This window comes from Trachinotus anak, unplaced genomic scaffold (genome assembly GCF_046630095.1).
Source record: "Trachinotus anak isolate AG129_WGS33_773 ecotype Australia unplaced genomic scaffold, CSIRO_AGI_Tana_v1 ptg000010l, whole genome shotgun sequence".
NCBI lineage: Eukaryota > Metazoa > Chordata > Actinopteri > Carangiformes > Carangidae > Trachinotus > Trachinotus anak.
In genome coordinates, this window is record NW_027273861.1 from 20,299,476 (window position 1) to 20,316,048 (window position 16,573).

The window sequence follows — 16,573 nt, forward strand, 5'->3', positions numbered from 1 at the left end:
AGCTGCCCCTTTTTCTCTGCGAAGATGAACCGGTGTTCAGCTCCCTTTGTGCATTTGTGGAAAGCATTTGTTGCTATAATACAGTTTACACTGCGACAAAATGAGACAGGGTGTAATAGGTCTTATATTCACCAACAGTTCATTAGTATGTATGTCTTGCTATGATACCGTTAAAGAACAATAATTTTACAACCTCAATATATGTGAAGGAGTGAAAGGTGGAAATGTTTACTGTTTTATTTGCCAGCAATGATAGGATTGTTGAACTCACTTTCTAGCCTATATTCTCACAGCAACTCAAGCAAATGCTAGTTTCATTATTCAGTACAGTGATGAATTAGCTCTTTGCTGGACATTTCTGTTTCTTTGAATAGCCAACAGAAACAGAAATAAGTGAAACTCTAAGCAGAGGAAATTTTTCTTACGTATCACTTCACTTTTTATATACTTAGAGCAGTAAGTTGCTCTTGATAAACAGCAATGATCTACTCAGTACTGTCTATGTATTTCTTGCACACATTTTTGTAATTTAAGAGGTTTTTAAAATCCTCTAGTTTCAGAAAGAATTAGCTGAGAGCAACAAAATGCTCATCAGTGAACAGAGTTTGGGAGGATGAGGGTGTGTCTCTTGTGTCTGATCTAGGAGCGGAGGTCTCGTAGTCCGGGAGGAAGAAGAAGCCATAAAATGTCTCATTGTCTCCAACTAACTCGAACTCCCACCATCTGTACGGTTCATCAGAAAACTCCTTTCATTCAAACTGCCGCACGTTCGTCGGGGTTGTTGTAGGACTTTCAGTGGGAGGAAAACAACCTGACATTAAAGCTAAGGGTTATCTTCAGCTACTACCTGACACCAGCAGTCATACAGGAGCAAAGAAATGAGTACACTTCATAATTTACTTAAGTAAAATAGTAAGAATTCTATCACTACAGAGGAATAATAAATAAATAAATAAAATGCACCTTAGTATCAAAATGAAATAAAATATCTAGTTGTTAACTGTATTTGTCTGCTGTTTGGTGCAGGGTACAATACGCTCATGAGCTGAGGTCATCCTACCTGATCTTCATCACCTGATCAACACATCTGTTTGATGGTTTGATCCATTGATTGCGAATGCAGATGAACTGTTGACAGTTACACGACTACTGAGCATCTTTTTAAAGTCTTTTCACATTTGAGTTTGCTCTATGGAAATATTTGACTACTTTCATTATTTCATGGTTCCTCAGTGGAATTTTTTTAGTGAATGACGATTCTTCCACAAAGCCAGGTTCTGTGATGACAGAGCAGCCACATATTTAGATATGATAAATATCTGTTTCAGAAGGGCGGGATGGTTTGACCCCAGAGAGGTTTAAACTGTCGAAGCCATCATTGTTCCTTTCCTGGGCCTGTTGGTAGTGTGTAGTGTTTTCACAGTGTCTCGTCACTAAATCATTTATTTACTGGGTCACAACGACCTGCCAGTCCCTGCATTGTTCTCTCTGGTCAGCGGAAAGCCGGGGCTTCCTGCCCGACGACTCTGCAGAGTAAAAGCCTGCACACATAAAACACAATGGAGTGTGCGTGTGTACTATTCATACTCCTACTCATGTTACTCAGACTTAAAGAAATTATGTGGTTGTCAGTTCTTAGATTTTCCTTATTAAGGAAGCTGCTAGAGTCCTGCAGGGTTTTTATTTTGCATATTTTATTTAATGATAAGCTGTAAAAATCCATGGAGGCCCAACACAGAGTTTAAGACATCTTACTTTAGTGGCAGTGAAAAAGTCAAACTAGATTAACTGGAAGATTATAGATACTGTTGAAACAATAATAATAAAAAAAAACTCAACTCAAGGTCCACTTGCTAATTTTTTCCTGAACTTTCAATTACATCTCATGAGCCAGCAAGGGGATTTTGCATGTGATAAAAACTCTAATATAACCGCTCAAAGATGGTCTTTGGCATCTAACGTCAGTGGCATTGAAGAAATTCCCTTCACCAAGGAACACTATGAAGAAGACCATGAACTGTGAGTGAAAACTCAGGAAAAGGCTATCAATTGGACCCTGAGTTAAGATGGTTTTTGTGACATTACTATGTACAAGATCAAGAATGAATTTGATGATTCATTTGACCACCATGTTTACTTTCAAATGCTTCTAAAAAGTTGATGATTTTCTTCAAACGGAAGAAAATGTAAATTGAGGACAATTTTTTCTTTTCTATCTTTGTTTTGTTTTTGCAATACTGCTCTTTCAGCCTCATCCCGCAGACAAAATAAAACACACAGAGAGCTTGTGAATAGTTTTATATAAAGAAATGTTAATATAGTTACCGTTTAAGAAGCTAGAGGACATCAGCTGAATACATGCCTTATTAAACGCCTGCAAAATGAAACTGACTCAGCTCTAGGCAGTGGAAACTAAAACTAAAAAAAATGTTTCTCTGGCCATTTATGTTGTTTCCCAGGGCAACAGATGCAAAACAGATGCTGGAAAATAAGATTTCACAGCTGCAGGGAAACAATTATTGTTTAGCTTTTGTTTATAAATCAGATTTGAATTGGGGATGGCAATTTAATTCTAAAGACATGGCAAAAAAAAATAAAAATGTTTATGACTGATGTAAAGGGAAAGTGCAGGGGTGGGAAAGCAAGACAGACAAATTAAACTGAAACTTTATTTGACACCCTACATATAGACACTGAGTTTATATGCATGATTAGGCCCAGTAATAACAGCTTCTCATGTTACATGTATGAACTTTCAGCCGGCACTCATCACATAATGACACCAAACACCTACAATACAGTAAATTTTGTGCCTCCAACATTTAGGGGGTGTTTCTGCAGGAATAATAAAAAAAAATCCTATATCAACAAGTCATTTAGTAGAAACCTGCCAACAGTTTTTGTATTTTTGTTTGGTGCCAGGTACAAAAATCCTCTGACAGTTCCCAATCTTTCACACAACAGCGCCCTCAGCTGCTGGATACCAGATAATGCAGTTTATGAAGCTTTATTACCAAATGCTTCAGCTGTTTATTTCCAATAAGTTCAGCTTTGTCTCTGCCCGGGGAAAGATGATGGATTTACTGGGAAAACCACCAAAAGTTCAGATTTTAGAATCTCATAACAGTGAATTTTTGGTATTTTTGCTTAAAACATTCACTTAAACTATAAATTGTTGTTCCACGTAGCCTAAGTCTTTTTTTTTTTTTTTTTTTTTTTTTACTTCCAGGTAACAATTTAATTTTAACTTCATGACTGCTTCTTGTTGTCACACCTCCTCGCATCAATTAATGCAGCTTAATAGACAAAAGAACAACCAAAGACAGACACAAAACAATGACAGGGACACTCTGGGACATGCATGTAATATTTGGTACTACTACTACTTCACATATTTTATACTTTCATACTGTGACTGTGACTAACAGGCCATCAGGAATGGTTTGAGTGCTGGCTGACTTTGATATGAACAGAAGAATCATCAGACTATTATTAAATATTTAGACTTTGTGGTAAAAAAAAAAACAAGAGCAAACAGGAATTATAAAATCAGATAAATGGGTGAAGTCAGTGGATTATTCTCACATAACTCCAGGAAGAATTATATATAATGTTAGGGTGGATGCAAACGATAAATAAAAAAAAAAAAAAGATAAACATAACTTTGGCGCCATTTGACCAAACTAATGAAAGCCCCGCCCCTCTGTCGTCACCACCCAGCGGCTCCCTATCTCGTTCCTCATTGGAGGATTCAGCTGTCCGTCATTGGTTGCTTCAAGCTTTAATTAGCGACGGTCTAGACAGCTGTGTCAAATACAACAAAGTTAGACAGGAAATGACCGGAAAAGGCATAATTCTGCCTTCAAAATAAAAGCATACAGCGTGGCAAATGAAAGATACTAAAATGTAGCCTGTCAGGGTGTAAACAAAACGGAAATAATGTTTATTATTCAAACTTACAGTTTGTGCCCACTTGTATTACTGTCTAGTGTTTTGTACTTCCAGGTAACAATTTATCTTCAGTATAAAAATTTACTTCATGGCTGCTTCTTGTTGTCACACCTTCTCACACCAATTAACAATGCTGCTTAATAGACAAAAAACAACCAAAAACAGATGATGATGCATGTAATATAAACCCCTTGGTGCAGAGGAGATCTACTTCACATATTCTATGCTGCATATATTTAAAAATATACTTTGTGTGCAATATAAAGTTACAACATTGTTAAATAGTTTGTGATATGAAACTGAATTTTATACGAGGATGGCATTGATGATTTTTATTTTTTAAATAACAGATGTGCAGTGAAGAAAATTAAGCAGTATCAACATCCATTGTTCAAACTACTTAAATCCACTTTACAGTATCAGATACCAAAATCAATAAATTAATAGAAGCGAACTGAAACAGAAAGAGACGTCTCACTGCTATCACACATCACATACGTAGCTCAGTTATTAACAGAAAGTTAAGAGAAAGAAGAAAATTATGTTTATACATTACAGGTCAGGTCAACGTGGCAGTTTTATTTTGAAATTCAAAACCGGAAACACGCTTTGATTTTTACGCATCTTAACACTGGAGGTTCAGTCAGTGGGGTAGGAGTGTTTTTTCCTCTCCTCCCAAACTTTTCCTACCTTCTCTGAAAGTCATGACAAGTCCCAGTGTGACTGGACGAGGACAAGCCAGAAGGTAAGAGGAGACAGCCCGAGGGATCGATTAACACACGCAATACCGATACGCACCGATAAGCTAATTATTGCCTGACTGATCGACTTTCTTAACAAACGACTTGCGCTACGTGTGTTTTAGTTAGGAGGTGCCTTAAAGTGTATTAGATTAAAGTATTGATCACAACTCATGTTATTGCCTGTAAGAAACACAAAAAAAACAACCTTTGGCTGCAGAAAAGCTGATGCTCAGAAGTGAAATGTAACTGGAATATTTCCAGGTCATTCAGTTTGTTGTCTTTTAATTACTGTCTGTTTTCATAATCTAATAATCTTATAGTTTCTATTTTTACAGTTAATAAGTGACTGTCCATAATTACTATATCTGCTTCTTTGTGCATCTTTAGGGATTTTTCCAACCCTATTTGACATATTAAATAATTATTATGGTCTAAGATATTATAGTATAAGATAAAAACTCTCTCTGTATGCTTAAAATCTCACCTGACAATCTTAAAACCGGTGTTTTCAGTGTGATAGAAACATGTAGTGTTATCTCTAATCTCAGATTTAATCTTCTCATCAGATATAGATAAAGTATTGTGCTTTTGTGGTTGTTGCTCCTTGTACACTTAATTCAGCCAGTTCGGTTTCTTGTCTCTCCCTCTTTCCATCTTTCCTTTTCCTTGTATAGCACTTCTGTTTCTAGCTTCTGTTTAGAAAAGTGCCTCATTAATAAAGCTTGTTTGCTTGCCAGCAGATCTAGAGCAGATATAGACAGAAGAAATCTTTTTTTCTCAGATACTGTTGTGGGTGAGGCTTTTACAGAACATGGGACGGAAATCCCCCCAAACTCTATTGTCAGAAGTGTTGACACCCTCCCCTCCCTCCCCCTAGCTATTCTCATGTCTGTTATTACATTGTGCATCATTTCGGGGTCCTCAGTTTTCTAGAGCAGACTTTTTCATCTGTGGATGTTCAGATTTTGAGTCAGTCAGACTGACACTGGTCTCACCAGAGGTGTCCGATGGACTGTGACCTGCAGCAAAGGTCACGTCCAGATATATCCATAAGCTGCAGTGAAGTCTGCTATGAGAAAATGATTCGGTGATTCAAAACGTACACAATACTTACCAGGCTTTGATACAAGTACAAAAAAGAAATGTAATAATCAGCAAAATCCGCTGTAGAAGAGGTAGAAATATCTGATTAAAATAAGTTTACTCCCTTTCCCGAGGGGTGGTTCTGAGAAATGCAGGAAATCGGGACCTCAAGTAGAGGCTCCTGGAATACATTTAACATGACAGATTGACAGGGTTTGACGGTGTTAGAGGATCTGACGCCAGCTTGTTGGTTGTGGGGCTGGAACAGAGACTGCTGATTTAAAAATATCAGGCTTATAAGCAGATATATCATCTGCTGTGAGCTGGTGCATCCAGTGCCAATGCAGGAAGTACAGTTAGAGTTCAGTACAGTTTACAGTCTTTTTTTTAACTGCAACTGGGATCTTTCCCTAACCTTAAACAAGTGTGTAGTTTCCCAACCTTGACCGTAGTTTATTTTCCATAAACATGAAACGCTAAATAAACACTAAGGAGCTATTTGTAAGTTTTGCTATTGCTATTGTTTACAATACAAGAGGTTATAATGCACCCTCTGAGCAGCGGCACTTCTTCGGGAGTGGACCAATCAGACGCCTCCCCATTGGTGCTGTGTGATGGATAAGAATCTAAACGTGTAAAGTGCCTAAATCTTTTGCACAGTACTGTAGTTCCCGCCTCAAGTACTGAATTATAAGTACCGTGGGGTCTTGTTTATGACTGAGAATAAGATGGAGTGTGAGATGAAGGTCGTAGTGGCACCGGCAGTGATGGAGGTGTTGTACCGGACTGAAGTTCTCAACCTACTGATCCAGTCCTCACCCCTGGTCAAGAACTCTGGGTAGTGACTGAAACAATTCGATTGCAGATAGTGATCAAAGTGATTCACCTTTGCAGGGTGTCTGGAGTCTCGTTTATAGTCAGGGTGAGGAGCATCCTGAAGAAACTTTGAGCAGAAACGCTGTTCCTTCATGTCGGAGGTATTCATACATCCGGGTTTAGGACAGGCTTTGAGAAAAGAGAGATTCAATTATTTGATAGTCGCTGTAGAGAAAGAGGAGAATTTATTAACTGGTTTGAGAAAAATATGGAATTAACTTATTGGATAAAAAATAAATAAATGAATGTTTATGAGTAAATGTTAGGATGTGGTACTCTTTTTGTGTAACTTGTGCTGATTTAGCCATGGAGGTTGTTTCTTGAAGGGATTTAGTGGAATATAGTGATGAGGTTGCAGATTGCAACCAACTGAACACCCCTTCCTTCACCCCTCCCTTTCCCTATATGGTGGGCTTCAGGTAAAAACATGAAAGGCCCTCTGTAGAACTAGGGTTTGGTTTGTCCATTCTGGGCTGCTGTAGAAACATGATGGTGCAAAAAAAAAAAAAAAAAACTAAGACAAAGAAGAAATACCAAATATCTCTTTAATAGGTGAACACACAACAATCTACTGTACAGTGATAAGATGAGTAACGCAGGTGATGAACAGAACTTCACGCTAACATCATCACTTTAAATTTGTGTTAAGCTCTTAACAACTTTGTGGGGCTCCCTCAGGGTAAACCGTCTTCCTGCAACAGGACCCTGGGGCTTGACTTACTGCAGTCACCTTATAAATAGATGCTCTGTAAGTTTAGGTCAGTGTAATGCTCTGATACTCTGAACAATTCCTCTCTGCAACTTTTAGAGGAGTATTAGTGCTGCTAGTTACTTTTTCTGTCATACGCGTCCCCCGATTCATGCATTCCCACCTTGTTTACACCTTGGGACAGATTGAGGACAGTTCATTAAATTACAGCTGAATTAAATTTGGCTCTGTCCTCATGCTCATGAGTCCTGCTGCTTAATGAAATACATGCTGTTGTATTTTTAGAGATATTACAAGTGGTTTTAATTTTAGCACCTCGAGATTGTGAGTTACCCAACACACTGTGGTGACATGATGCAGCAAACAAAGTAAAAGGGTCGCTTGTGTTGGGCCTAGAGTTAAATACATTAAAAAATAAAACTGCCTTCTTTTGACAGGCAACTTTGAAAGTTTTGGTGCTTTGAAATTTTACTAGTATAACCTTACTGGACTCTTTTACATTTCATTTTTTTAAGTAGCTTTGCAGTAAAATTGGTTGAGTTAAAGGGAAAGTCCAGAGATTTTTACACATGAAAGTTTGTTTAGAGGTCTTGGAGAATACCATGTGAAAAACAAAAGCTACACAGAGTCTGATAAACTGCAGTGTTGGCAGCGTCTGAAGGCCACAAGTTCGAAAATGAAAGTTCACTTACACTGTCTGCATCCCAATTCTGAGTCTGAGATATCAGGAGTTTCTGACACTGACGATATCTCCCGCTACAGAAAAGAGCTACAGACATGTCAGTAGCTGGCAGTTACATCAAAAAAAAATTAACACTACTACAATTGATTTAGCTTATTTTTATGGGAGCTGTACATGGTTTGTTTGTATCTCGTTTCACATACTATAGAACAGCTACAAAGACACAACAGAGGCTAATGTGAATAATGTTCTTCCCATTCTGCCAACATTGAGCAGAATAACACACTCAAATCTCCAACTGAACTGTCAGAGGTCGAGTTGCGCTGTGGCATCTATTGTAAGCACCAGGTTTGGACAAAGAAGAAGAAGGCGTGGAATTAAAAAAAAAGATGTCTCTGGTTCTGCTGCAGTGATTTTATATTTTTGTGAGAAAAGAAAAACTGTTGCTTGTTTGTCCGACAGTGGTAGAGGAGAGCAAAAGTAGATCAGTGAAGAAGTCTCTGAATGCAGCTTGAACACTTCCACTTAAAGTCAGAGCTGTTTGTTTATTAGTTCAAGGAGTAATCTTGAGGCCAAACTGTATTTTATTTATTATAAAAGCACTAAGCTGATATCCTCTGATTGCAATCACAACATTAATTCCCGGACAGCTTTTCAAAGGTTTAAACATATTCATTCTCTGCTTTATGAGGGTCACAGTGGTTTGTTTACCTTTTTAAACTTCAAGCATTTCTTTTTCAGAGGCAACAATTAGTTTTAAGTGTCAGGCCTGCGTGAAACCTGATAGCAGGAGGCTTTCATCATAATTAGCAGGCATCCAGGCTTTGAAAATGGAAATTGCCACTTTCTGCTTCACGGCAGATTCCCTGATTGGAGTGGCTTCCCAGATTGCTCCTGAAAGGAGGAGACGCTCTTCAGAGGTTCAGTTCCATGTGTTTGAGAGGTGGCAGAGAGTTTTCCACATGCAGTCCTAGTTTTTACAAGGTAGAAAAACACTTGTGTAGACCATGTACAATTCAGGTAAAACAATGGCTTTGGAGTTGGCTACAAGCTTGACAGGAAGTACACAGACAATACAGGACAGCTGTACACTGCAGATTGTCATACTAGGAATTACACAGATATTTAATAGTGGATCAAAGGCAGTTATGGGTGAGGACATGGTCGTGTGGTTGTGCTGTAACTTCTTCCTGAAGTTGGTGGACCCTTTGACCTTTACAGGACTCAAGACCGACTCTGTTGCTCATAATTTTATTTGCTCCAATTATCGCAGGATCATGAGTTAATTACTTTAAAACAATTTTTGGAGCTTATATTCAATTCTTCCCCTGATTGAGTTTGTTATCTGGAGATTTCAGAGAGTTTTAAGTCCTTTCAAGCTGACAGATTCATATTTATGCAGAACTCCAGCTTAACTTAATCATGTGGAATTTGGTTGTCTGTCCATGCTCGCTTGTTTACATCATTGGCACATTCCTCTTGGCTTTTGAATAAATTCAATCACTTGTGATCTTTCCGTTCGACATTATATAATTCTGTCCAGCTTTTAGACTCGGACAGACTCGGCAGTCACATTGGATTTCACTAAAACTCAGTTATCATGAAAAAGTCAACAGATGTTTAAGTTGTGATCTTGAGAAAAAATAGTTAAAATAGTCTGGTACAGCTTGTAATGACCTTTTTAGAATAGATATAAGTATCTCAGAATAATAGTTATTTATTTCAGGATAATGAGATTAGGGTGATCAGAAGAAAACTGTTTTGGAGTATTAAGTTGTGATCTCAAGATAACAGGCTGCCTTTGTGTTCTGTTGTTTGACTTTCTGATTGCTGTTATGGAAAAAGAAAATTAGCTGCAGGTTGTCTCTCTGAATGCATTTAGAGCCAGTTTTTGCCTCAGGCTCTGGTCTGCTTATCTCAAACGGTGAGGATGAGGATACATTAGTGATGCATTAGACACTGTGGAAAATTTCCCCTGGGTATATGTGACAACATCGTTTTTACTAATTTCACTGGACATTTTACAAAGAAAGACACGAGTTGACTCAGTATCTCAGTAATAGATTAGAAGTGTTTCCTCCAGGTGCTGCCACCTTCATCAGACCAGGTCTGCAGATTGGCTCATTTAATGTCATCAAGTTCCCTTTTGGGCGCTGGTTAAAATCCAAAATATTGCCGAATAGGTACTTTTCCTTTTCACTACCCCTCAGCCATAACTCTGCCTCTCTGTGATGAGACTCTCCTGTGCGAGCTGCATGGAGCAGACACTTTTAGTTTGTGTTATAACGACTAAGTATTGATAACTTTTTTATTTGATGAACTTGGGTGCTACTGCTGAAATGCAAAACTGAACCAAAGGTCAGGTTTTAAGTCCTTAAAAGAAAATGAAAAAAAGATGGAGAGGCTGGTGGACAAGTTATGTAATTGGTGTGTAACTCTGTGTAACTCCGTGTAACTCTGTGTAACACTGTCTAACACTGAAACACTGGTGACACGGACTACTGTGCCAACCCTAGGACACACTGTTTAATGAATAGTTTCGTGAAGAATTTATTTAAGTTTAAGTTTATTAAAGGATAAGGCTGCCAATATTTATTATAATATTATAATTTTTTTATTGTCAACAAATCAATCGGTCTTGAAATTATTTATGGCAACAGGATGGTGTATATGGGACTCAAAATAAACTACAGTATCAATGTTTTGCTTATGAACAATTGGTTATGCTTCTCATGAAACAAAATTATATGAATTTATGTGACCGTCAGTGAGGTCTACCACTGTGGTCCCATCAGACGCTCCCCCTTCTGGTATCTCCCCTGCCTGAGAAAGACTAAATGAAAAGCAGGGTGCTAAAAATACCCACGTTAACTCAAGTACTGACAGGGCTTTGGGAAAGAGACACTAATCAAACTGTGTGCACCAACATCACGGTGGGAAAACACCGAAATAACCAAATACTGCTAGAGTTTGGCAGCATCTGGTGAATTTTACTCTCCCAGATACTTTGGCAAGTAACTCACCTTTTATTTATAGTCTGTAATAGCTGACCTTAAAAGGCGTTTTGACTGTTAAAATGGTGAAAGTGGCAGACTGGTTTTGACTCTTGTGGCTTGAGCACCGAAAAGATCAGATTCCTGCTCTGCCTAAACTGACCGCTTCTCTCTGAAAGAACCAAACCACGACTGCTTTTGGAAATGCTTAACTGCATGTCACTGCGATGCCACATTTTTGGATCAAACAATGAAAGTTTTGTGGTTGTATTCAGACTTTTTCTGTCTCCGTCTTGAAATGGTCCACGCCGTTACTGCTTTTGAATCCGATGCCTGAGAAACGTCTTCTGAGGGCAAAGTCAGAGCGAGGTCTTGAACTCCAGTTTCAAACTCTAAACAGGAACCCGGTTTCCCAAATCCATCGCAGCACAGAGATCACCTCTGTTCACCGGCTCATAATGGAACAAATGTTGTGTTTAGCACTGAGATGCCTGTGGAAAAGCACCTCTGCCCTATGAAGTCATAGAAGAAGGCAGAACGCGGCTGCAACACTGCCATGTTCAGTTCACACTGCAGCTGAAAACAGTCTTTTATATCCCGTTCTACTTCTCCTTCTCCCCCTTTCCTGTTCTGTCACCTTTTGATCTCATGTGTCTTGTTTTCCATACTCTTACTTCATATTTTACTTTATGTATATCGGTCATTTTGTAAAGCATTTTAAAAAATATATATTATTGTTATATATTATGATTATAAAAGTATATTTTTGGCACTTTTTATATAAAGAGTTTAGACTAGAACTAATGGCTTTACTGTAGTTACTAACTCTTTTGCGACTACTTTAGACATCAGTTTTAAACCACTAGTAAGAACAACTTTTGGCCAGTTATAATTTTAAGTAATTAATAAAAGAGTACAGGTTTTAATACAGGGTCATTTTACATACTGTATGCCAGAAGTACAAGTTAGAAGTTAGTGAGTCATCTGCAGGTATAAGTGGTAAAACGTCATTAACGGAGGGCAGTGGTCTATTAAGTCTGCAGCTGAAAATCTTGTTTTGAAAACTTTGTTTTGGCAATTAATTTTTGATAATCAAGCAGTTGTTTTACTCATTTTTTAACGAAAAATGATTTGCTGGTTCCAGTTTCACAAATGTGAGGATTTGTTATGTTTCTTCGTTGTACATGATACTAAACTGAATATTAATATTTTTTAGAATTTAGTCCTGTTGGTTGGACAAAACAAGACTTTGGAAGAGGTTACATTGCGCTGTTGGAAATTATGGACAAAACTAATCGGAAGATTAGTTGATAATGAAAGTAATCGTTAGTTCCAGCTCTAAAATTAATTGTGGCCTATATGCCCTGCTGCTGTTTCCAGGTCAGAGGTCATGCTAATGAGGAAAGGTGCCAACCAAAGGGATTTTACATAACCAGGCATCCTAAGAGTTGTTCTTATTAATTGCTTATAACTGATGTGTGAAGCATTCATTTGACATTTATTAACCATTGATGAGGTAGTCATGTCTGTAGAAAGGATGCCTTACTCCCAAAATATTGAGCAACTTACATGAAACTGCAAAAACAAGGAGGTGAAACAGTTGGATAATAAACTGTAGGGACAAAACAAAGTCAGTAAATAATGTTACAGTCAAGGCGACAGAAGTAGAACTGAGGAAAAGCCAAACTTTATGAAAAGAGTCTCCTTTGCAATTTGGGCAAAATTACCGGTGAATTGTCTTGGAGTCGACTGCAGGGCATCGATGTTCAATTAAGTTTCGTAATGCATGGCAGACATCTGGCTGCATCTCACTGAGACTGCAGGAGTAAATACCAGCCTGAATCTGAGACGCTAACTGAATCACCACATTATGGAAAACTGAATTAGAGCCCACAAACATGTATTTTCCTCGGGAGCAGCTCCATGGTGATGAAGGTGTGTTTCTCAGGCGCTTTGGGAGGCGTTTCAAAGCTTTTCAAAGAGCGACGTACATCCTCTGCCTTGTCATTACCCCAACCCTCTTCATCAACGAGATGCTGAACTGGTATAATGTCCACCAGTGAAGGAAATGACATGATAACAGACACATATTTTAGTTGTTTCTGGGCAGAGAAACAGCAGAGGCTGACATCTGGTCTTGTTCTGTAGTTATGAGAATCAAACATCTGGAGGCTCCAGTTGCTACTGTTGTGAAGCAGACAAATGGGTCACAGTCTCGTCTTAAACACAAATCTGCAGACCAGGTATCTAGGTCAACTTAAAGAAACATTCAGATGTCTTGAGCTGGTTTATTTTTGTTATTTGCTTGTCCAGAAAAAACACTGAGCTGATGTGATTAGAGAAATGAGAAATGAGAGAAAAGAGAGAGATTCATTTTTGCAGTTGTGATGGAAAATTCAGCTGAGAGAAAAACATGATATTTGAGCCAAATACAAACATCTACTAAAGTTTGTCGTGCCGGGGGAACAAACCTGGAGAGTTTGTGTCTCGCCACAGAGAGAAAACAAGGTGTGTTTGCTGCAAAATGCAACGTGACATCAGAGCAGGAAACTGGCTGATTGGGAGAAAACTCGATTTGTGAGCTCTGCTTTGCTCCAGGCAGGGGGGGGGGCAGTCAGCCAGCAGGCCCAGCGCTGCCTCAGTCTCAGCTGACTGGATGCTGCTGCTGGGATACAAACTGTGTGCAGTTTGAAGCTTTCTAGGCTGCAAACTGGTGCCAACATCATTATTTCCAGAAAGAAACATATCATGTTGCTTTCTCAAGAATTCATTCATGTGCAGTCAGGTCTTTAGCTCTGTGGTTTTCCATGTTTGAATCTACTGGACGAAAGACCAAGGAGCAATTTTCCCAACAAATGCAAATTGTTGTTTCTGGCTCGCTTCATCCTTCAATTCATGCAAAAATACTTTTTATACTAAGTAAGCACATTCAGCTTGACTCCTTGGTCTGAAGATAGTTCTGTATGACTCTGCCTGTCTGTTTCATTCTGGCTGCAGCATGAATTTGGGACCATCAGACACCTCCCTGTCGGTACCATGTGATGCATAATAACCTATGTAAAGTGCCTAAAAGCTTTGCACAGTAAGTTCTGCTGTGTATACTGGAGCAAGCAGAACTGTGAAGTGTGAAGGAGTTGCAGTGAGGGTCAGCATCTCCAACTCCGAGTCTGTGATAATCTGCCAGAAAATAGTGGTGTGACTGCTTCTGGTTGGGAGCATGTTGGTGCCTCAAGTAATGAATTTCGAGTACCTTGGTTTATGAGTGAGGAAAAGATGGAATGTGCACAGTATGGGATATGCATTTAAAGAACTTCAGGTAACCCAAACTGAGATCCTGTCATTGCTGTATTATGTCTTCTGCATATCTATAACTGTTGAGAGTTGTTGTTAATAAATAAAATGTATTTTAATAGACCGATGATTTAGTTTTGTAGACTAGAGATGTACTTGACTCAAACAAAGTGGAAACCGTCATTATGTGCAATTACATTCACACGTGTTTGGGTTTTTGGAGGATTACATAAATGTTTTGTACATGTGTTCAGAAACCTGGATAAGCCCTTTTCCCAAGAAAGCTATGGAATGCTAGCTTGAGTGCTCTGATAGAAGCAATCACTACTGCAGTAATGTAGATAATGAACTGATTTGTTGCTCATGTTTTCCATTACCTGAGATCAGACGGAGAAGCTAAATTCAACAGAGTTCAAACAGCCAGAAACCAAAGTGGGTTCATTCTCAACTGTTGAGATCACTGAGTTGGTAGAGAAACTAGTGGCTGAGGAGGTGGCTGTTCAGTAATCAAGGACGCACCTGCATGCAGATCATCACTAATACTGTTATGATCATGTGGACAAGGGGCTAAAAAGCCCGCACAGTGGTTGGAAATAAGTACATTTGTTCATGTACTGTACTACTAGAATAAAATGGAGGCATTGTCCCCTGGAATATTTCCATCTTCTGCTGCTTTCTACTTCTACTCCACTACATTTCAAAGGGAAAGATAATACCTCTTACTTCACTACATTTATTTGATAATTATAATTGCTTCGCAGATTCAGCTTTGTAATCTAAAATATAACCAACAAATAAATTCTGATGTATTATTAAGCTAAGAAATTAGGGATATCCACAGGCTAGCCAGCAGCATATAATATAATGCAAATGAGCTCCACCAGCTGCAACATTGACGTGATGAACGAATTAAAGCATCAATAGTTATAATCCAGCGTTATGATACAAAACATTGGTCTAAAATGGGTCATTCTGCATAATAAGTACTTTTACTTTTGCTACTTTAAGTAGTTAAAGTAGTTAAAGACCTGAGTCCTTCATCCACAGTTGGTTTCATGTCATATGATCAAAAAAAGATGAGACTCAGAGCCAGGAGCCTACTGTGCATGTAAATCTGCTCATTGTTGTTGAAGACTGGGAAATATAAAGTATGTTGGATGTGAAACTTCAAAATGAATTAATTCACCTTCTGACGAGTGACGACGACTTGCTGATTGTCAGGGGTGCATTTAGGGGGTTTTTGGGAAACGTAGAAAAGAGATGGAACAGGTTGAAGGCAAGTGGGTTCACCCAAAGTATTTCATCACCAAACATGTGCTTAATATGACAGACAGGAGATCTGAGAGGAATGGTGGACGAGAGTAGGATTTTTCTGTAATAGTTGTCACTGGATGTCTGCATCTGTCCCATGCTCTGCCACCAGACGCTGCCTCTTCATCTTGAAACTCTCCATGTGTTGTACTTTCCCAGCGACTTGATTCAATTCACTTTCTGACATTTTGTGACAGGGCTGGGGGTGGGGGGGGGTGAGTGATGGTGGCGGGGGTTAACAACGAGGCCTCACAAAACTTTTCAAAAACAGAGTCGCTACCAAAGAGGCATAATGCCTCATTGTGGAGGCTGAATGTGGTTGATTGTGTTTGCTGGAGAATCTGGAAGGAAGAGGGAGGGGAGGCAGGACGCATGTGATGTTTGAAGTTACTGACTGTGATCGGAAAAAAAAAAATCGATTGTTTGTACAGGCTACGCAGCGTCTATACAGTGGGACACAGTAGATGCGAGCAGTGTGACGTCCGTGTATGATTTATGATGGAGGTACTGGAAGCAGTAGATGGCGTCCGGTGGCGGAGCCCCGTGTATCGAGAGTGTTGCTGTGTGTGTGTGTGTGTGTGTGTGTGAGCTTCAGCGCACACAAACACTCGAGTCCTCGCCAAAAGTGATAACACGTTATCTAACCTCCGTGTGATGCATCATGTGATGTCGGCCTCAGCGCTGTTGTTGGCTGCAGTGTGTGTCTGTGTCTGCGTGTGTGTTTGTGTCACACTGGTCGTATTTGTTCAGCTCTCAGTTTTCGCTTGTCTTCTCTCCGGTGTTTTCCTGCTGCCTTCAGGAAGCAGCTTTCAGGACGGCCCGATGGGTTTCCTGGCAGGACACCCCCCCCTCCCCCCACCCCCGTGCTTCCTTCTGGGAGACAATGGGAGGTCTCCCACAGGGGCATGGAGGGTTTATGTGTGTGTGTGTGTGT

At 39.2% G+C, this 16,573-nt stretch overlaps 1 protein-coding gene across 2 annotated transcripts in view; it reads left to right on the plus strand.

The window, feature by feature from the left end:
- Nucleotides 1-4,612: 4,612 nt before the first annotated feature.
- The window catches only part of kank3 (KN motif and ankyrin repeat domains 3), a 33,551-nt gene continuing 21,590 nt past the window's right edge, over nucleotides 4,613-16,573 (plus strand). The window contains exon 1 of one of the 2 annotated variants that reach the window (XM_071486045.1): nucleotides 4,613-4,696. The gene's annotated coding sequence lies outside the window, so the exon portion shown is untranslated. The remainder of the gene's footprint in view (nucleotides 4,697-16,573) is intronic. The other variant, XM_071486046.1, reaches the window with a different exon arrangement.